The sequence below is a fragment of the Hirundo rustica genome, chromosome 7 (assembly GCF_015227805.2).
Source record: "Hirundo rustica isolate bHirRus1 chromosome 7, bHirRus1.pri.v3, whole genome shotgun sequence".
Taxonomy (NCBI): domain Eukaryota; kingdom Metazoa; phylum Chordata; class Aves; order Passeriformes; family Hirundinidae; genus Hirundo; species Hirundo rustica.
In genome coordinates, this window is record NC_053456.1 from 32,791,282 (window position 1) to 32,813,958 (window position 22,677).

General features: G+C 41.3%; 1 long non-coding RNA gene across 6 annotated transcripts in view; it reads right to left on the bottom strand.

Moving 5' to 3' along the window:
* The window catches only part of LOC120755492 (uncharacterized), a 47,886-nt gene that overhangs the window by 19,209 nt on the left and 6,000 nt on the right, over positions 1–22,677 (bottom strand). For 2 of the 6 annotated variants that reach the window (XR_005701792.1, XR_005701790.1), the window contains exons 2-5: positions 9,234–9,265; positions 5,532–5,915; positions 3,133–3,299; positions 365–536 (exon numbers count right to left, since the gene is read on the bottom strand). This is a non-coding gene — a long non-coding RNA (uncharacterized LOC120755492). Of the gene's footprint in view, positions 1–364; positions 537–2,544; positions 2,683–3,132; positions 3,300–5,531; positions 5,916–9,233; positions 9,266–22,677 lie in introns of all 6 variants that reach the window. The other 4 variants (XR_005701793.1, XR_005701794.1, XR_005701791.1 and 1 more) reach the window with 4 other exon arrangements.

Consider the following 22,677-nt stretch of genomic DNA (forward strand, 5'->3'; position numbering starts at 1 on the left):
AAATCTGAAGAGAGAAAGTATGGGAGTGACAAAGAATAATTTGACTCAATGATACAAAATAGATGTCTTGAATTTACTGGGGAACAAAAGCACCTGGTAACAGTGCTTTTAAACACATTATTTCCAAAATTGTCAAAATATACTTTTTTGTAGCAATCTCCATGCAGCGTTTTTAGCATGTTAAGTTGCAACATGAGCAGATATTTCTTCTGTGATTTCACGCAGTTTTCAGTGGCCTTAAAATGAAATTACTTTTTCTCCACAATAACATCATTCTGTGGGTATGCCAACAACTTCAGCAGAAAAGAGTTCCCCAGACACTGCCAAATCCAAAATGCCATTGTCAATAAAGGATGAAACCAACCAGCACTGATTTTTTCCTCCAAGAAACATCAAAGGGTTTCCTAATGAATGTGCCAACTCTTCAGAAAAATGAATTTCCATTATTCAAAACAATTGCACGTTGTAAATTTATCTTTTTTCCCCAATCAGTTTGTATTATCTTCGCAATGAATCATAGTCATTAATGAGTATTTCTGAAACAAAAACAAAAAAATTAAACCTTTGAGCATGTGTTTATAATATAGCACACACAGACCAATAAATAGAAATAATATTTGTTCTTGTTTTTAGTTTTCAGATTACAGAGCATTTGGTAGTAGAAAACATTTTTAGTGCTGAGGACCTTCTTGCTTTGCAGCTTGAGGGATGTTTTCATCCTGTTTCTTTCTGGGAGACTGTGTGTAAAACCTTTCATCCTTTGGGCTTTTTCTTAAAACAAAGAGAGAGTGAAGAAAGTTTTGTTATACCAGGAATGGAGACACTTTTCTATCATGCTTCCAACATGGAATAATCATGAGTAAGACAAATCCTAGTTTCATGGGGATGCAGTATTTGTTTCCTATGTACTATTCAATCCCCTTCCTAAACATCATGATGCTTTTTTTCCATTAATCTCCAGCTGAACTGTGTAAACCACATCATATCACTAATGATCTTCCACCCCATCCTGTGATTGTCTACGTACGATAAAGCAATTTGGGTTGACTTTTTTAAAAACACCTGCAGATCCAGAAATTCTTTTTTTTTAACTTTAAAATAATAATAATTTTATATTTATTTTTAATATTTATTAAGAAGAATAACAAGTTTATGAGAGTAATTCTATATATTTTATATTCACACTTTCCTATGTGTCTTTTCCAGCATTCAAATGAAAGTGGCAGATCAGTTACCCTGCAAGCCCATCCAGATCTGTTTTACAACTCCAACAGTAGCAAATTATTTGCCACAACCAACTTCAATGATTTTGAGACTCAACAGATGAGAAATAAAGCAATAAAATAATAGAAGTGTGGTCAGAAATGTTCCAACCCCCTAAATCTGAGGTTCTGGAAAAACACCAGAAAAAATGTCTCTCCAGAAAACTGAGCACCCCTCTGAAAGCCCCAAAACTGTCAGAGTGGTTTGTTTCCTTGAACAGCTATCACAAATGACTTTTAGGATTCCTAGGAAAACATAGGAAAGTTTGGGTTACATCTGCTTTCCAATAAAAGAGTTGATAAACTGGCAACCTGGACACATACACACATATCTGTATATATATATACATTTATGTACATCCTACAGCTTCTTCAGCCAAAAGGCAGAGAGCTGAGCCCTACAACCACAAGGACCAGCACTGTCATTCCAGCCAGTGGAACCAGACATAACAGCACTCTTTGACTACAACTTCCATGAATAAAACTTCTCCTATTGCAGAGATGCCAGTGTGAACAGAGTGCTGAGAGCTGTTAATAAATACACTGAATTAGAAAATGTCTCTATAAGAACAATGCATCTGAGCTAGACAGATTAGAGGATTAAGTTTCCCACTGCAGCAGTTCATATTAAGGTGACACAGAAATGTCAGGGATAACAGAAGTTACTACTGAAGCATTTGAAAAACTGAATATAAAAACTGTGACTTTAAAGCAAAAGAACAAAACATAATAGATTTACAAATAAAATTAAGCAAGACACTGAAGAAGTAAATAAATTCAGAGTAGAAATTATTCAGCTGTATTGATAAAACACGTTAAAAGGTCAGGTCTCAAACCATTCTGTGTGACACACCAAAACCAGGGGATCCATTTCCTAACCTGCTGAAAGGGGCCTTTAGGATAAATTTAATCAATTTACCTCTCAGCAATTCAAAACTTTCTGGAAATATGCTTGCATCTAGTAAAAGCTGCAGAATGCCTCTGTGGGAGAAATCCAGTTATTCATCTTGCTTTCAAAGGATTGGAGGTGGCGTGGGGGGTGCTCCTCAGAGAGATCTCCATGTAAAACAAACTGAATTGTCCAAACACAGAAACATCCTGTTTTAAAACCTTATCTCAATTCCTAAAATTACTTTCCTGGGTTTTTTTTCATTGTCTTTGCTGTAAAACTAGTATTTCTTCCATCTCCAATTATTTTTTAGTAATAACTAACTATGAAATAAATTGCACATTAAACAACCACAATGAAAGCAAAGAAACCTCCCTTTCTTCCCAGTATCACCTGCGTAATGGAAAGAAAATCCTGCGTGGATTGTTCTTCTTGTTGGTTACTGCACCCGTGGGGCTGGAGAAACACTTGTGACCTTCAGGACACTAAAGATACTCAACGTCAAACCCCAGGGAAAAGGTAAATTTGCTGCTGATGTGGAAAAGTGGATGAAAAATTGCAGTTAATGGAGTCAGTTCTCTCTGCATTGGTCCCTTTGCACTCGCGAATGTTTTTCTGTCAGGTAAAAGAATGAACTTTAGTCTACAATAAATCACCAGGTGCCTGTTACCTTCTTGAGGGTCAAGTGTTTCTGTGTGCATGGGCAAGTTGGAAAGAAGTTTTAATTGGAAATGCATCTCTGTAGCCCCTCATCTGTACCCCCAGCACGGGCTCGGTGCTCAACTTGCCAAACAAAAGTATCAGCACCGTCCCTCAGGAGCCCCCTTCAAAATTCAGAGCCCAGCTGGAAAACAGAGGTTTTGCCACCAATATTCTACGTTACTTCAGGTAATTAGGTTCCTCAAGAAAATAAAATATAAACATAGCCTTTATAAGCTTCTGCAGTCAAGTCAAATGATAAAAAAAAATACACTTCCTTACCATCCTGTTCATCCACATAAATAAACAGCTATTTCCAGTTCTTTGATGCCTGAAGCCCACCAGAAGGAATTCTGCCAGACCCCTGAACTGTGCCCTCCTCTGGCTTCGTGAGTCAGCACCTGCTGCTGAAGGTAAGGAATTGCACAAGAGGTTGTTTTCTTCAAAGTCTGAAAAGAAGGTGGAGCGAGGGAGTAGCTGTGAAATTTGGGTTCACGTGTGGTGAGTTTTTAAATTTTTCTTACGTTTAGTTTGGTTTTGTTTACTTGCTTTGCAGGGGGTTGTTGTTGGGCTTTTTCCCCACATAAAACAAAAATTAATATTTTTCCCTTGAGCTGATGTTTCTGGGCTCCCTGGTCTTTTTGTTTATTCATCTTTGATGAAGGACTGTGCAGCACCAGATAAGAAAGCGGAGAAGGGAACCGGAAAAAGTCAAACTTTTGCAAGAAAATCCAATAAACAGGAATTTAGAACGCAGATATTTCTGAGCCATCCTGTTGAGCACCATTAAATTCACCTTTATGCTGCAAATCCACCACACCAAACACGCAGAGAAGTGCCAGCAAACTGAACCACGTAGGAGTTGCTGTCATACCCAAACCTCTGAAACCTGCCCTAATGACATTCATATTTTAAATCTTCGGAAAGCATAAACCAAACTTAGTTGATGCTATATATGCAAATGTACTATCGAATACTGGTGCCTTTTAGATTACAAAGCACTAATTTTCCTGTGGTGTTTTCCACATAATCTAGCCTCAAATAAAGACATCAGTAATTTTGACTTGATTACACTATAATTATTTAAATATCTTTAATTTCATACACTGGACTAATTATCATTAAAAGAGATTGTCACAGATAATGCATCTCATATTATTCCCCCTAATTGAAAAATGCAGCTCTTGAACAATAACTGTTGTGACAAAAACAGCAGTTCTGTTTAAAGGCTACCCCGGCAATACAGCTGGAATTATTACAAACAAACTACAGTGAGGCACCACAATTAACAGCAGAGCTGAGGGACAAGCTGCTGACACTTAACTTGGTCCTTTTACCAAATTTCTTTTTCTTCACGACGATCCAATAGACAGCACTGAGACTTTGCCAGGGAGCTCCCAATGCTTATTATTTATAAAAGTCTGTAATACCCAGATTTTATCCCAAGTAAATTCAGTGTAGGTGTCTTGCACTGAAGATTCCCCAGATCCCAGAAATCGTGAGTGAAAGGGCAGGATCACTTCCCTCGACCTGCTGGCAAGGCTCCTCTCCTTAACACAATGCAATCACCTTCTCTGTTAAGAGGTGTGCTTCCTCCACACGACCTTTTCCTGTTGGCAGATTCTTGCTGGATATGGAAAGTGAAGGGGGATAGAACAGCTCAGAGCCAGGATTGTTATAGACAGAAGAGTTTTCTGCTAAGAAAAATGCCTTTGGACAGATGATGGCAGGAGTTGTCTGTTCACAGATCTCCCCCAAAACGGCAAAAAGAACCAAGAGGGGAAAACGTCAGTAAGAAGAGCATCCATGGAAAATATGAGAGAATTGTGACAAAGGTTTAAAAATAGAGACTGAGACAATGCAAGAAATTACAGAAAAGGAGAGAAGGAACTAAGAGAAAGGGAGTGTTAACTGTGAGAAAAAGAACCGCTGAGGAGAGGAAAAGCAAACTATAGTCAGACATAGAAGCGCAGAGACATGAATTTCAGATTTGCCAAACACCAACACAGTTCTGAGGAAGAAGTTCAGGTGCTATGTACCAGAATAAAAGAGGATGGAAATACCAGATGAAATGATGAACGCTGTGAGTATAGAGTGGCATTAAGACTGAAAGCTCTTCAGGGGAAAGATTGCCTTTTTATTGTGTGCTTTAGAAGAAGTCAGGATAATTTTTTTTAGCATAACTCTTTTCTCCAAGTGCTACTTCAGTACAAATAATTAATAACAATAACAGTCAAAATAATTCATAAGACTAATGACTTCACAAATGATCTTGTGCAGTTCTCAAGGGTAAGTGCTCCTTTCCCTCAACTCACCCCCCAAAATCCACCGGTGAATGTAGGTGCTTCTCTTGACAGCTTGAATTATGGACCAATTAATATACTTTCTGCCTTATAAGTGGAGCCGCAGTCAGCTCTGTGCTGAAGCTGACTGCACGTTGCACTGAATTTGTAATTAATACCCTCCTGGTTGGCACTCAGCACTGCTTTTTCAAAGCAAAGCGTTTTGGATAGGTAAATAACAAATGCTGGATTTGTCAGATCTCTGGAACTTTGGCATTCTACCATGGATATTGCAGCGCCTGATTACCACACGACAGTGTTTATATCTCTTTTTTAAAGTATGCTCTCAAGAAAATGAGTTTCCCCTATGATCACAGTTGGTCATTAACTTATACTTACAAGTATGGGCCAGCTCCAGCACAGTCTACTCGCTCTTCCTTCACGCTGATGTTCTTCTTTTCCAACACACACATTGGGCTGATTTTTTAGCAGGAACAAAACAGCAGAGAATGAGAGCCCAGAGCGCTTTACCTGCTGTGCCTGCAGACTTGAGTCACGCTGTGAGCCGTGGGGATGCGAATCCTCTCCAGCCTCCAAGGATGGATCCACGGCTTCCAGCACATGCCAACAGTCCCAGCTCCCCCAGACACAGCAGAGTCTCCAGCAGTATGCCAAGGTCCACCCAGGTCCACCCATTGCCTGGCAGTCAAGCGTCAGGGGAACAAGGAAATGATCCCATACATCCACTATCCACAGCACTTGTCTGTGTCTTACTTATTCAAGCTGCGAGAAATGGGAAAGTTGGATGAACTTATTTAATTGGAATGATGGAAGACTTTTGTTATCCTTCTGCAAGCTCCTTTTAGATTCCTGCTATCTTGATTTCTAAGTGAAAGCGTTCTCAAGGTGAAATTTCTCTATAGGAAAACAACCAAACAAACCACCAAACACCAGAGCGTGTCATCGCCTCCCCTCGCACCCCTTTTGAAGTAAAGTGAGTGGACCAGGAAGGATTCCTCTTTCCTTGCAGTAGTGATGCCCCTGTGTGAATGAGTGTCTTCCCAGAAGCCAGTTGCCAGAGAGCACTGTTGTATTTCATCAGTGCAATTTTTGCTTCTGTAGATTAAATGATTGCAATTGAAATAGAATCCATGCAGATTAAAAGGCAGGCACAGCCTGATCTTCTCCAGGTTCCTTCTTCTTAGTTCTCTCCATCCTCCACTCTTGTTATCTACTGTCTAAGACGTAAGATTCAAGGAGAAAATGGAAATTTGTATTTCCAAAAATAAGGAGAATTTTTAAAACATAATTGTTAAAACATAATTTGTTTGCTGCTGCATTTTCTAACATTGCAGCCTCTCAATTCTTGAAAAATGGGGACACATTTGAAGAGAATCAGGGAAGAGAAATTAATTCATGTCAGCTTTGTACTGGCCTGCTGCTATTTCACCTTTCTGCTAACTGTGACACCGGCATAGAAGTATTTAGAGGTTTTAGGGGGTTTGGGCAAAGCTAGAAAAGGGTCTCGAAAAATATTTCACTGACTCTATTTATCAGCAGAAGTAGAAACAATAGATGGGACATCCATCTGCAGACAGAACTTCCTTAACAGAAATTACTTGAAGACATTTAAGAAATGTCATTGTGCTGAAGTTCTGTTGCCACCTCTGCTGTTCTGGGGCCACTATCACCACAACCGGGTTTTGGAACTTAATGGACATGCTTTTAACTCACAGGTTCATTACTTCGTAGTAAAACCTCACCCCTATCTCTAACGAATGCGTTTTTGTGTTAGCAGCAGCTCCACTGCATCACTATTAACTTTTACTTGTGTGCAAACTGTTCCTGTCTCAGCATATTTGAACGAGCAAGGCTCCTCTGTAACTGCAGTTTTGTTACAAATCTAATAAATAATAATGCACAATGAAATTACATTTGCTCTTTATGCTGTCATATCACATCAATTTCATATGGAGTGATTTGTCTGCCCTCAAAGGAGAGCAGCACTCATCAAGCTGCTCTCCAGTTTTTCCCTTCTGTGTTTCTTAAGTAGTATTCCCTAATACTGTCAGGAGAGCTAAAAATGGGGGTGGGGGGAAGTGTGTTGCCTAGGAGGCAAAATATCTTCAGTGTTCATAAAAAAAAATAAGTGAAAACAACAAATCTGCGTCAACTATCCTTAAATAACAGCAGGGTGCCAAGGCAGGCAGCAGTACTCAGAGACAGCTGGGTGCAGTTGGAAAGGGAGGGGAGAGAGACAAAAACCAAAATCAGCATCCCAGAGCACTGATACAGTTGATTTTGCACATTGTAAACATCTCTGAACAGGTCCTACAGTGCAGGGCACTGTTTTAGACTGACCTATGGTGGAAAAGTATTTCCTGCACAAGGGGAAACGTGAGCTGGCAGCACTTCTACCTGTCAGGTGACTACAGCCAAGCCAGGCTGACACTTCAAGGGGGACCTTTCAGCAACAGGGAGGAACACAGCCGTTTGAGGAACGTTCTCCATGCTGGATCTGCTTCCTCCCTTCCAGAAGCACCTCCTGATGCAAGCCCCCAGTGCACGATTGACCTGACACCAGGTCCCAGCTGCCCCTGACAGCCTCCCACGTGTGCTGGAGAAGTGAGCAGCCCGTGCCTGCTCTTCAGAGGCTGGGTAATTAACAATTGATTTGATCATGCAATATTAACAGCCGTAATAACAAAAGCAACCCCAGCAGCTGCAGCATGAATGACAACACAAAAACCAAAAACAAACAGCAGCGCTAGAAAAACAATTCAAAGGAGCTGGTTTCTTCAGAAAAGGGCAAGTTGGTTACCCAGGGATGGACATAGGGATAAAGAAGTAGGGAAGCAGGACCCAGAAGAGCTGCCTCCCCACATGAGTTCTGGGCTGAAAGGATGAAATTGGTTTGACTTCCCTGGCTGCATTCAAAATCACATGAATGTGGCACTTGGGGAGGTGGTTTAGCAGTGGCATTGCCAGTGTTGGGTTAACTGTTGGATTCAGTGACCTCAGGGGGCTTTTCCAGCCTTATTGCTCCCATGTAAATCTATTCTGTGACCCTTAAGCAAAAATCACAGAAAGGGACTGAATGCACCCCAGATGGTCCTAAAGGCTTCGCTGATCCCCCAGGTTTCTATTGCAGCTGCACTGACGTTTTCCTTTCTGGCTTTGGCAAAGGTTTTAATAAACTATTGAGCAGGCAGGATGGTTCTGACACTTACCTCCTCAGGCCAAAGCAGCCAGAGCCTTGAACCTGGAAAGAAGTGGTTGACTGTCTTCCAAACCAACAAAAGCTGGAAATGCTGAGATCAACACCTCAGTGAACAGGAGACAGACACAGTGGCGGTAGTTTTACGTATAGGATCACTGCAGGCACGTTTTCAAAATACAGATGTCCCATCCCCTCAGCAGAACTCTGCAGGCATTCTTACCTCGTTTCACATCCTGGAAATTATCCGTGCAGGTCAAACTGAACACAAGTGATCTGCATTGCAGATCAGGGAGGTGAAAGGCGTGTTTCAGAAGAAAAAGTTTTAACTGGCTGGCTAAATTGCCTGACTTAAATACTTGTCTCCAAAGATTCTATGCTTAATCCTGTTGATATTTGCATGGTGATAGCTGGGTTTTAAGATTTAATCTGTCTGAAATAAAGTGAATAAATTGGGTGATAAATCTTTAATAATCAAGCTGCAACTCCTTTCTCACTGATTTTATCCTTCCTTTGGGACTCAATGCTGTTTGATTAAATACTTGCCCTTTTCTCTCTATTCCGTATTATACTAAATTCATTATGAAGATTGCTATATTCTGCGTAGACCTAACTGTAAAAAAAGCCTCCTCAATAAATCCTTTCTGCTTTGTTTCTGCCAGGTTCTGCAGTGGCTTCAGGACCTGCAGGAGAGGACAGTCTCAAGCAAGACCCAGCCTGTGAGATCGCTTTGCCCATCCCATCCCTGTTCCGGTTCTGGTGGAGTCAAGGAGCCGCATCACCACCTGTGGTGAAGGCCATGCAGGTGACAGCAAGGAAAAGGCCCTGAGCCAAGGGAGCAACAGCCACCCATCAAAAACCTACAGAGATCAGTCATAACTTACTCCTCTAAAATTTATGGGGAATTTCCTGTTGCCTGGGAAAGAAGAAAAAGGGAGGAGGACTTCTAGAACACAGTAGATATTTCAGTCAGAATTAATCAGGTATATAAAAATCTCAGTTTCAGAAAGGGAAGTCTCAGAATATTTACCCTGAAAACGCTCATTCAGATTTATTTAAATAAAAGAGATAGACTGAGTCCTGCCGTACTGCTGCTTAGCCAAAGCATTCAAAATTCAAATCAGAGAAAAAGATAAAGAATAATGCACAGCAATGACTTCTGTTCATTGCTCCGGGTTTGCTCAACAGATTTAAAACACACTTAAAACTCTAGTATTCCATTAACTCTTAAGTTACTTCTTTTTTATAGTGAATATGCTTTCCCAGCCATGACTGGGATGTGGTGGAAAGTTGTGCTTGAACAACAATGGCAGCCTTCTAACTACAAACATAAGATGCTGTGTATATACAACCAGTGCATGCTTTTCATCAGGAGACAGTGGGCTGTATACACCTCTCCCTCTCTCCTTTTCTCAGCAGATACACCAGCTGTGCTGTTCCTAAACAATAAAATCAAATAAGAAAATAATCTGTTTAATTTGGTAATGCCTGAGGCTTTAATATGTGAGATTAAAAGACTTGATTTCTGAGTATTAGGGGAGTATCAAGTAAGTAGGACAACTCTGCAAGCCCTCTGACTTGATTTTACTCTTCCTGACTTTAGTCAATCTCTGCAGTCACTGACCCTGGTTTGCTGCACTGTGGGCAAAACAGCAAGTGTCTTTTGCCTGGCTCAAAGTGTGGGAAAAGACCCTGTGCAGTACATGAACCTCCAAAAAGGAGGAATATGTGCTGCAGTCTTGCTGAACGAGTTGAAAAGCGGGGCTGTGCCAACTGATGGGTCTGTGCTGACTGCCCCAAACACAGCGTGCTCAAATTCCGAGGAAGAGCAGGAAATAAAGCAGTTCTCTGGATAATCATTCCCAAAAGAGGAATCTGCAGCAACTGCATCTCAGAGAGGTGCTGGCCAAGAGCAGAAATATGGGGACTGCCAGCCAAGGGGCAAAATGGCAAGGAAAGAGAGGACCTGTCTCCCAAGGACCGAGCAAGGAACGAGGGCAGGCTCATTCAACCCAGCTGGGTACACACCCTTTGTGTGCACTGGATGCCACTGGATGCCAGGTCAGCCTCACCTTCGTGTTTCTCATTAACCTGTACAGGGCAAGAGGAAGATGAGGGGAGGGGTTTAAGTATTTTCATAGTTCTGTAAAAATCACAGCATTATGGACTAATGCCTCTTGGCCACAACTGTGGAAACGCTTAGCCTGAAGACCCACCAGGAATTCAACCTATCCCTTCTAAAAGTCATCCAGCTGTATTCTTGTAGCACTCTGTCTCTCACCAAAGACGATTAGTTTAAACAAAGACTTGAGCCAAAGAAACCACAAAGTTTCCAGTTTAGACCAGTTCTGCACCTGAAGGCTTAAAATGCAAGCATAACAACATGAAAATACAGGTCTTAAAGGTCTTGCACCTGTAAATTAGTCATAAGTACAAAAAAACCTCACAGCTAGGGAGGACTAATTTTTCTTTGCCTTCATATATTTTATTAATCAGAGGCAGTTTAGCAGGGAAGCACTTTCAGAAAGCACATCAGTCAGCAAATCTGACACTGCCTCTCAGTGAAAGGCCAGCTGATGTCGTGTTTCAGACCAACCCCTTGGTGAGAGCAAGCAAGAAGCTCTCTCACTCAAAAGGGGTCAGGGACTCAAAGGCTGAAGTAACAACTCAAAACCCAAGGGGCACCACATTCTGTAGCAGCCCACAAGACGAGGCAGGTGTCCTGCTCTGCTCCCTCACGAGGTCTGTGCCACAGTGAGACTTTCCAGGTAGGACACATCATGCTCTGTGACTTGTCCCTCAACCAGGAGTTGCATCAGCGCCAGCTAGATTTAAAAATATATCAGTAAAACCACAACTGCTCAATTACCTCCTCCAAGGACCAGGCTCACTGCTTCTTCCATGCTTCCACTCCACAACAGCTTAAAAGAAGTTACGGTTTGAACAACTCCAAATGTGAATTTGGATTCCAGTGCTCATATTTGCTGAAATAAACACCAAGTGGCCCATGGCTTATTTACCACCAAAATCCAGCAGCAGCAGGCACAGGAATGTGGGTAGGTTGGCATTAAATTGAATTTTATTGCATTTCCCCAGGTTTCCCAGAAGCATTTCGTTCACATTTATACTGAATTCAGGAGCCCACTGAAGGGAGAGCTAGAAACACAATTTTAAGAGATTTTAAATATTTATAGACTGTGGTTTCGTGATTACAATAAAACCTATTGCACTTTTGGGGCATTGTTGAGGTCCTCAAGTTCTGTGAGGACTTCTCCATTATTACCAGGAGGTTGGTAAGTAATTTAATGGGTTTTTTAAACTCTATGAGCAACTCATTGAAGCAAGCCCATATAACCCTGGGAGGAATTTCTGTGTGCTCTTCCAGATACTGCTTCAATCTTGTCTTATAAGATGACATGATTTTTCTCCTTACTCACTGCTTTTGGCTGTAAAGCTAAATTTATGTATCTTACTCAGAGATGGAGTAAAAGAGAACATAGAAGCAGCATCTGCTGCAAAGGATTCAAGTCTCTGCAGGGCTCTACAACTCCTCTCCATTCTTCAGCATGCATTTTTCAACATCACAGCCTCCCAGAAGCTTTGACAAATTGATGGGCACGTTTTAAGGGCATCAGGGAAGGGAAAATATTTTGCGTCACCTTCTCACAGCTCTAGTAGTTAAGGGGGTTTGTTACTGTGATCCCAACACATACACATATAGATACGCACATTTGTAGGGATTATTTGTTTGATTGCTCAGAGGTTTTGCCTGAGAGTTGTAAAGGGTCTGTAATCAACTGTTCTCATACCCAGAAGTGGTATCTCAGCCTGCAGCATTTCAGCCTGAAATATCCAGCACCAAACAAACCTTTTGATTTCGTACGAGACGGGCAGCACCAAGAACAAGTAGACAGACTTGTTTACCTATCTTTCCAAAAAGAAGCTTCTAGTTCATCATCATTAAGCATTATTAAGTGGAAACACAGAGATGTCTTGTCTGGCATTGATTATTAACATCAGGAAATGACTGAACGGGGTAGAAAGCATCTGGTTTTACGCTGCAGATGTACTCTGCTAAGACCCGATTTGCCTCCTGTGGACACAGCATTGAGCAGCTCCTGTTTCTCACAGGAGGCAAAGGTGCTGAACCCCACTGTGCCAGATGCTGTGAGAGCCATGAGTGACAATGGCTGCACCTCTCCCTCAACAGGGATTTAAGCAAAGTCGTGGCTTCCCTAAAAAAACTGGTTCTTTTCGTAAGGATGTTGGAGGTGTTTCAGCCATGTGCATCAAGTTCAGCTGCTTTCTTCAGCAAAAATACACATTACCTCTGCAATTATTTTTAAAATTCCATTTCTTAACATGTTAGCTTCTGATCAGAGCATATAACATTACTTGATTTAATTTAAACCCGAAGGAAGCCTCAAGATCTCGGCGTTCCTGCAGCCAAAACCAACACCATGGCACCATCTTCTGGGCACTCCACGGAGCAAGTTCTGGAAAAGGCAACGCTGCCCACAGGTACAGGCTGCTTGTTCCATCCCTGAGCTCAGACAGAAGCACCGTGTCAAAAAGGGCTTTAAAATCTGAAATTCTTCATCCCCAGCTGTTTGGGAAACTAGTCTACAAGTTCAGCAGCAGGTTTAGGAGAATTTAAATACACTTTTATTACAATTGTATTTTTAAAAATCCTAAAAAATGATAAAAATAAAAAGCAATCCTCAAACCTTGCAGGTAATGTGAATCTCTGCAAGATCCTCAATGTGAATCCTAAATGAGACATATTGATATATATTCTGCCTTTAGGTGTAAAACCACTACTGAAGGGTTTTGGGGTTTTTTTTGCAGAAAAAATTAATCTGATTTCTAGCCCATATTTTGATGCTGGTTTCAACCACAAAACCACACGTGGCTTGAAACTCCAAGTCCTGACACAGTGACACACACAACATCAATCTATCCAAAATGCCCAAAAATCTTGTCTTTACAAGGCCAGCAGAAGAAAGGGAAGATGAGTAGGATACTTTAACATTTAAATTTGCTTGGCTCTTCCACTTCTTGGGTATTAGTTTCTCTCATAAAGAACTTTTCAGCTGACAGAATGAACCATTGCACTTTGAATCCCATAAAAACTTGCCTGTTACCTGCTTGTTCATTTTGTGTCTTTTCTTTCCCTCAATGCTTTGTCAGCAAATCTGTACAGACATGAAGAATGCAATTTTTATATTCACAGGGTTTACATTTCAATTTGGACCTTTGAGGGGCAGCTTAAGAATGTACACAATTACTGAGGATGAAGAGCAGAAAAAAAAATCTGTAAGAACTCCCAAAGGTCACACCATAAAAACTGAATTTCCCCGTAAAATAATTTAGGCAACTGAGGCTACAGATGAAGCAGCAATGGTTGGCAAGCCTGGGATTTCATGCAACAATTCTTCCTTGGGGTCTGTCTTGTCCCTAAGTCAGTGGTCAGGGGCTCATATAAAGTCAGTTCTGCTTTAGCACCCTGATTTATATTTTTTATAGTTCTATTTTTTACAATATTTAGTCTATTTGTAAGGTCATTATTTGAAACTTGTTTCTAGTTCAATTTCTCTCTCAACAATGTCTGTCCTATTCCATGGCCTTTTTAAGTCAGCATTATCAAAGTCAAACCTTGTATCTCAAGGTTTTATTTGCATACAGATGCACAAGACCACGTGAGCCTTCTGTCAGGCTTTAAGAATTCTCTACAATCCATTTCCCACACCCTTCTGGGCTACAGGGAAGTCACTCTTAGACCAGAGCCACAGGATCAAACTCCCAAGCTCTGCAGAGTGCTGGCCAAAAAAATGGTTGAGCAGTGTGTGAAGGGGCATCTCACACCATTTTTCAGTGACAATAGACCTGAAAACCACATTTCATTTGCTCTCAATGAGAAAGTTTCTGAACAGGGAGAAAAGCATCCAGCCTGGCAATTCCAGGCTATTGTGGCAGATGTCATGGAAAATAATCTCCTGGAGCCCTGCATTCACCTGCAGTTCTTCTGACACTATTGCCCTGGATTCCTCCTCTTTGTCAGAGAATAAAATGGCTGAAGTCAAACATGAAACACCACACTACTGCAAGAATCTGTTTGGGAATTCAAAACCCAGGGACGACTGGATTCTGCAACAGCTCTGATGCTCTACTGACACTTTAACTTCTTTTCTTTCCTCCAGTCTCAGCAGCAAAACCAGCTTTAGGGCATTTCTGTGTTTTTATTGTAGTTGACTGATTTCTGCTGGGTGTCTTTGCCCTCTCCTCCCCTCCTCCTTCAGCTGCACCAAGTTCACAGGCAGAGAAAGGGTTGAAACAAGAAGCATCCAGGAGAAAAATGAAATCCTACCTCACCCTGCCTCACACAGGCAAGGCAGGCGTGAAAATCACCCTGAAAATTCAAGTCTCAACAATCTTTCAAGTGCCTCCTTGAGAAACTCTCCAGTGATCAAATTGTTCCTAGACCTGCTGGAGCTTATTAAGAACAAGAAGTTTCTGCTTTGTAAGCAGAAACAAGACCCCTCTGTCGACTGCTTTATCTCAGTGGAGGATTTGTTGGGTATGGATCCTAATTGGCTTCTCCATATTTTAGTCCTGACACTGGCAGCAGACATGGAGAGATCTCCAGAGGCTGAGCCCCTGCTGCTGTTGGAAGCATAAAAAAAAGCTTCCAGGGATTACAAGACTGAGAGCACTCAGAAGGGACTTAAACATCCAACCAAAATTGAACAGCAATGACTCAGCAGTCACCTAGTGCAGGACCTCTACAAAATAAACTGGGTAGAAATACGAGTGATTACCACCTCAAGCACCTTCTATCCTGCCATCCCTTCCGTGTGTTTCAGAACACACAGGTACAGATCAAACACTGACATGATGCAGGTTGAAACTGTAGCCAGAAAGAATAAAATACAAAGTGGTTTTGGCTGCTCTGAGCTGACAAAGCATTGGTTTGAGCTTATTAAGTACTCAGCTGGGAGGCTGGAGAACTGGGCTCACTGTTCCTGCCCCTGACATCATGCCCTAAAACAAAACTATTAAGTACTGTAAGCATTATATTTCACTAGAAGAGACATCATCATTGCCATAGGTGTAAAATGCCCCCTGGACTCTCAGCATGCAGCACTGCTGCTGGGAGACAAATTTAGAGTTAAGGATAATGGGGAAACACATAGAATTACAGCTCCACTGCATGCAAGTGCATCCCCAAGTGCCCAGGAGAGACCCAGGTACCAAACACTGCCCAGCTCACCGGAATAAAAAAGATCCTAATTTTCTTTCACATTTGCTCTGGCTGCCTGCCAAGAGTTTGGAAGCCATTTCTGCATGGATTTTCATACTTTCTAGACTTTTTACGTTCATATATATGCATGTAAAATCTCAGACACTCAGTAAGGTGTTTGGAGTGTGATCAGCAGACTGGGAGGGAAGCCAGGTCCCAGAGGCTGCAATACATGCAAAGTAGACCCATTTAAACACAGATTTCATTCTTCATGTACTAAAGACGGGGCTACATTTAGCTGTATTTCTCTACTGGACTTTAATATATGGATAATATACACAAATATGTATGATAAATACTTTAAACAGATATGGTTTAAAACACAGAACTGGTATTCTCAACAGAAGGTGCTGGTCATCAACTGAATTCTTCCAAAGGAAAAAAAAAACCAAAAATCATCATACTCAAAGCATTGAAAATTGAAATAAGGACAGAAATCTCAAAGTAGTTTCAAAAGGAGATGTACCAAGTGCTGGGTCCCTGTGAGTGAACACGAGTTTGGACCCTGTTTCATCACCAGAGCACGTGTGTATTACCACGTTCTTGGCAGGCTGGGCTGCCCTGAGTGGCACAGAAAATTCTCCAGTTTCACCTCCTCTGCTTTCCTATTATACTTTATGTTATAGTGACACTATAGCATTATACTATTCTCTTCAACATGCATAAAATTGTCTTTCATAAAGTTATTTTGATCCTCTTGTATCAAAGCAGACGATTTGCTCCTCTAAGAAGCTGCAGTGCTCTGTAACTTTTTCAAGCCTGCAATATCTAGAAGTGTGTTCCTTTCTCCTCTAAGAGCAAGAAGCTTAGGAACTCCAAAACCAGTTCATGATTGTTATTGCCATAGAGAAGAGGGACCCAAACTCCAGCCTGAGGGAGAAGTTCTGCAAGGTCATCCCCTGCAGATTCACCCCAGAACAGAAGTACCCTGGACTAGGACACAGAATCATGTATTTGCTCACCTCTGAATTCACTTCCCTCCCACGCTCTGCCAAAGGGCAGCAACTCCTCAGACTGCTACAGCTACTCACCACGTGAGCACCAGTTCACCCCCTTCCATCTTTCCCTTCCACCCCATCCCTTCTGTTCATCCTCTCTTGCATTTTGATAACTAAAAATTTAGGGTTTAATACCTTCTTAGACATTGCTCTATTACCAAACATGAATCATATCTACTTGTTGTACTGGCAGGGAGGAAATTTGGTCCAAGAATAACCTGGGTATGAAACTCTGCTCTTTGATACACAGCTGAGTCCCTGAGTGCAATAGAAAAACAGCTGAGAGAGCTACTCAGAACCCCAAATCCATTATTTTATGGAGTCCTATATACACAATTCTTTTGCAGTTACAAAATATTACATTTTATTTTAACTGGAAGGGCAACAAAATTCAGAGCAGCATCCTTGAAATAGCACCATGGGGATTTGTCCTCTGAATCAGGAAGGGGAGGGGTAGTAGGGTGGGCTATTCCTTTTGATCCAGGCAACAGACTGTGTTTCTTTCTCCTTAAACACACAGAAAGAAAAATAAATGGCCTCACTGGCCAGTAATTTTCCTCTTTTCCAAGGAACTCGGAGGCTAATATATCACTTTCAGACAAAAGAGACCTTGGCTGCAGGCTTGTTCAACACACAGAAAATTACTCTTATTGCTGGAACTCTGTTAAGAATTCAGCCTGCCTTTGTTCATTTCCCTCTTAATTTTGCTATTTCCAAACACACAAGCAAACCATTAGCTCAATGGGCTACTACTACTGATTACAGTCTCTTTGGAAAGAGTGAAATGTGAGCTCTTCAGCTGGAAAGAGGCAGATCCAAAACCTCCAATAAATATCAGAAGGGACAGGGGAATCCTGTTTCACCATCACCAGCCCTCTCCTGGGGTCTGTCAGCTCGCAGATCTCCCTCAAAATGCTGACAAACACTAAATCCTGGTGGCAAGTCCTCCCTCCACAGAAGGCTTTTTCTAGCCACAATGAAGCTAAACAGCAAAGTGCCTTTTAGCCTGCACCATCGTGCCAACCTCCCAGCACTTTTTGTGCGAGAAAAAAGGTTTTCAAAGATTATCTTTTAATCTTTTTTTTTTTCCCTTTCTTTTTTTAAGATTCCATTGTTTCTCTTGGAAGAATTCCTCTTGCCAGGTCACTGTGCTGCTTCATCGCTCTCCTTTCCTGTTTGACAGAGGCCTGGGGCTACAGAGTGGTTACTTTTCCAGCGGTACCACAGATGTGGGCAGTGCCATGCTCCCTCTGAACGCTCTTTGGAAAACAAGGGGCTCAGCACAGAGGTTTTATCCACTTTCTTTTAGCCTAATGTTCAGCAGCCACCTGCAGATCCAGGGGTGAAGAGCATTTTCATAGGACAGCAAGAATGAGGCACACTACAGCGTGTCATGGAGAAGAGGCTCAGATGAAGTGGGTGTAAGTCCCCGACCTAGCTATCTATAAAAAAAATAAAGACTGCAAGGCCTCCAGGCTGCCCAAGAAACAAGCAGCTCCCAAGTTCTTATTTCTCTAATTAGCCTAGAGAAAAAGTAAACTATAACAGTTGGGTTTGGGCTTTATGGTTCTTAAGAATTTAGAGATTAAGCGATACTGTGAAAAAGAAACTCTGACAACCCAAAGCTTAAAACTGAGGAAGGTTCCACCATCTTCAAGTCGAATTCATGCTAAAACACTTCACATTTCAAACCCAGAGCACTCGGTGTTGCCACAGATTATTACAGCGAAAAACTGTGAGGGAAGGATGCCCATCACCAGTGCTTTCATCTCTTTCCTCAACTGCTGTCCCTCCCTGTGGGAAATCCAGGCACCGAAAATCCTCCAAACCTTGTGCATGCAGTTCCAAACATAGAAATGAATACAGGGTTTGACCTGAGACCTTAGAAAAGGCTTCCAGTCTTAGAGACCACAAGTAAGAAGGTGGGTTTGTAGTTTAGATAGAAACATATCAAGCTAGGGAGTGGAAAGTTTCAAAGCTTTAGAGCGCAGATATAGAAGCAGTTACAGAAATGGTAAAAAGTTTTAAGGTGTAGCAATAAGTTTGTGCGTCATTACACGATTGGTTAGAAAGGTCCGCATTGCGGCAAGACACGTGAGACAACTTAATTAGGGATGGGTGTGAAAGTAGAAACAATCTTTGTGGCTGTAGTTTATTGGCTAATTAACCTGTAAAACATCTTGTAACTGGTGATCTTGTGACCACTGACCATTACTGACTCCTGACCTGCTCTGTGAAGATGTTCTCACTCCTTCATGAGACCGTAGAAGATAAGAGCACTGAATCATGCTTTAAGACAGTTCTCAGCGGTTCTGTCTCTCAATATCCCAACACCTCCCTATGCACAGTCCCCTCCCAGTTCCCCTACAGACTGCTGGGACAGCATGCATGGAAAGGAGCTCATCTGGCTCCTTTCCACAGAGTCCTCACTAAGCAAATTCACACCACAGATGATCCGGCCAATGCCGCCAGGAGCTTCAGATGTCAGAGTGAAAGGACGGGGCCATGCATCTGCTTGGTGACAAGGCAGGGCAGATTCCACTGCAGGAATAGCAAGAGGATTTTAGACTTGGATTGAGAGGCTTTCCAAGCCTCCGTGTCCGCAGAACAGAACATGGGGTGAGTTGATTAATCCTCATCAAACAGTGGGTGGAACAAGGAATAAAATCTAGATAACCTCAATTTCAAAGCTGATTGTTTTTTTCCTTGCCTTGTTATAAACTAGCTACTCCTAACCCAAGGAAAATAATGAAATAATCTGCTGTCAAGTTTTAATGAGGATGCCTTCTAATATTAATCTATTTAAAACTTTAATGAGGTTTAATTAAAATTGGTTCTCTGCACATGCATTTCTGCAGAGCAAGCATCTGGATTTGCATACACATGCATGAAATGGGAAAATGAGCTTTGGAAAGAATGGCTATGGGGTTGCATCTACCACCACTTCACACGAATTCCATGTTTGCAGAAGGTGGAATTTGTTTTCCTCCAAACAAACTGGACAGAAACCACACAACCTGAATTGCATCTCGGTTGTGAAAAACATCTCTACAGCTCTCGTCATCTCCTGGGGTTCCCTGACATATAAATAGCCAGTTCAGTCTGTGTTCTGTACCATATTCTCTGTCTGTTCCTAATGATCCAAGGAGAAAGTTAAAGTGGATACACTGAGTACCTCAGTTTTGTGGCTCATATTGCAACAAAATGAGAATTATACTCTTTCAGCAGTACAACTTTTTACTCCTCTCTCTCTAGTGCCTCGTAATTCCTGGCATCTGTCACTGCAAGATTTTGGCCTTCCCAAAAGCATCCTGAAGGTCACCACGTTTCTGAAGTTCAAGTATCCAGTCTTTGGCAAACACAGCAGCTAATCAGTAATCACGGTGCAGTGCAATAGCCAGTAACATTCATAAGAACCCAGCTAAATCTTTAATTCTTCCTCAAACAAAAGGAGGAGGGAGGCTGATGGGTTTAGGATTCATAACACAAGCTGCAGAACTCTTTGAAAACTATGGAAAGGTGATACAGACACAGACTTCGTGCAGGGGTTGAGTTTTATCAGCACTTCTAAAGTTGCTCTGAACTTCAGAGAATCAGATCCTAACCCAAAGCCCTAAAGCAAAAGTAAAGGACTTGTTGGCTCCTTTGGGAATAAATCCATTTGTTCACTGGGCCCCTGCAGAGAGGCTGCAACCAGCTGCCTTTAGTGCAGATTTCCACAGTTCTCCCTCACGGCTTTGTTGACAAGTTCGTCACATTTTCAAGAAGTGCCTCAAAGGGATATTTATTAAAAGTTACCATAATTTCATCCAGTGCTACAGACCTGCCTTGAGTGGCACAGTGAAATCCTCCAGTTTCATCTTTCCTATCCTACTTTAGACTATGCTATATTTATGCTATAATATTACAATATACACAACCCAGTACAGCTGTTCTTAAAACTCAGAACTGCTCCCTCAGCTGTATCACTCCCTAACCTGCGTGTTCTTTAATATGATTTTTTTCCTTTATTTCTTCTTTTTATTATATATTTTATTTTTGTACGCAATCAAGCCGTTTTTACCCAAGTTGGCAAAAGAAGTGGAATGGGAAGTAAATTAGTTTTCAAAGCCACTAGGACACTCCAAAAATAATAAGGAAAAATAGTGGCAAAGCACAACACTGTAAGATTTTGCTTCACTAGAAAGAAAGAAAAACAGTGGTTACTCATAAAAATGTCAAGTGAATTGATGTTTCATTAAAAAAAAAATTCCAGTGGCACAAAAGATTAATTTAGGTCTTAACTTGCCATAGAGACACTGTTTACTGTTCCCATAGTTAAAGGGTAAAATACATTCATGGGCTGGTTGTCTGTGCGTGAATTTATTACACCTAAGGCATCTTCTCTGGGATACTCAGTGCCCTTTGGACAACAGCTACAGAAAAAAAAAAAAAAAAACAACAAAACAAAAAAAACCCCCTTATTTTAAAACAAAGTCACTTGGAAACCAAGGAGCATAATAAATACTAATCTTCATAACCTATAGTCCTGACCTGAAGACAAGTAATATTGGAAATGAAAAACATTCATCTCTTCATTTTCATAACTCAGAGACTTTGTTCATGATGTATGGATTGTCAGTTTACCTAAAATACATTTTTGTGTTGTTTGAAATACCCTGGAAAGTGGAATAGTTGTTTCAGAAAAAAAATTTAAAAAAAAAAGAAAAGAAAGAAAAAAGGGGTGGGATGAGAGTTTATGTTACACTGCTCTTATTCTGGGCTACAGATGAGCATTAAAAGTGCTGAAGGGCAGAATTTTAGTAAGTTACAAGACAACAGCTGTAACATCCCTTGACCTGTTTCCAGGCTGCTCAGCACAGTCCAGTCCTTATTTATCAAGTAGGTCACCCTTTCCTCCAGTTTAATAAGGGCTTACAGGGCAATTTATGGGCTTGCATGAGAGCTTTGTATCAGTCGTGGTTCCAGTTGTATCTGGAAACTTCCAGGACAGCAACACCCTTACAGAGCCATGGTAAGATCTTCTGATCTCATGAATTCATGCACTTGGTTGGCAAGCCGTCAAAACTAAACTACTTTTAAAGCAATCAGCAATCACCAAGTTTTGAAAGATAAACCAAGAGAAAAGAAAACCAAGTAACCCTTGTGGTGCTAGGAAGCCATAGGATATGGGAGGATGGACTGCATAGACAGAACATTTGAAATTCTTTCCCAGTACCGGTCATCACACTCACACTCTAATTTTCAGGCTCTTTCTCTGAAGAGGTCTGGGTCAGGACTAACTTTTACACAGAAGTATGCTCATGGAACAGCAAAAGTGAATATGAAAAGGGAAAGCATGAAATTGAAATCTGCGGTCATCTCTCACATCAGGAGCTCACCTCTCAGTTTTCTCAGCCTTACTTCCCCATGAAAGGAACTTTTTTTCTCCCCTGCCTACACATAAATTACACACATATTATGCAGGCAATTATGTGCATAAATTATAATGATTTTAATTGCTCTAGCTTCTTCAAAAAGACAGTTACTCTATTTATGCATGCTCTCTCTTCACGTAAGCAAAGTATTTCTCTGCTCTGGAATTAGTCACAAACAACTTGAAGCTGAGTGAGAGAATGGTAAGCATGAGAGAACTTGAATAGTTTTGAGGCTGATTTCACCTGCACCTAGCAAACAGGTTTCCATAATAGTACATGGATAAATCTTTATTCAAGGAATCTTTTGTGAAGCTTGGTAACTTTTACCAAAGTTACCAAGTTTTTTCCATTCACTTCCCCTCACAGACTGTTTTAGCAAACACTTTGCAACCTCAAATCCATCCTGGATTTGAGTAGTTATTCACAAAGCTGTTTAGGAAAAAATCATGGTGAATTTTCACTTTCCAGGTCTGATTTCCTCGCAGAGCACAGCCAGGAGTGTCTGAGAACTGTAGGGGTCAAACCCAACAGGAGTCAGTGTTTTGCCCATGATTTGTTTCAGGGGAGGCCAAATTTCTTGCTCTATTTAAAAAACACTGTGAGTGTTCAAGAA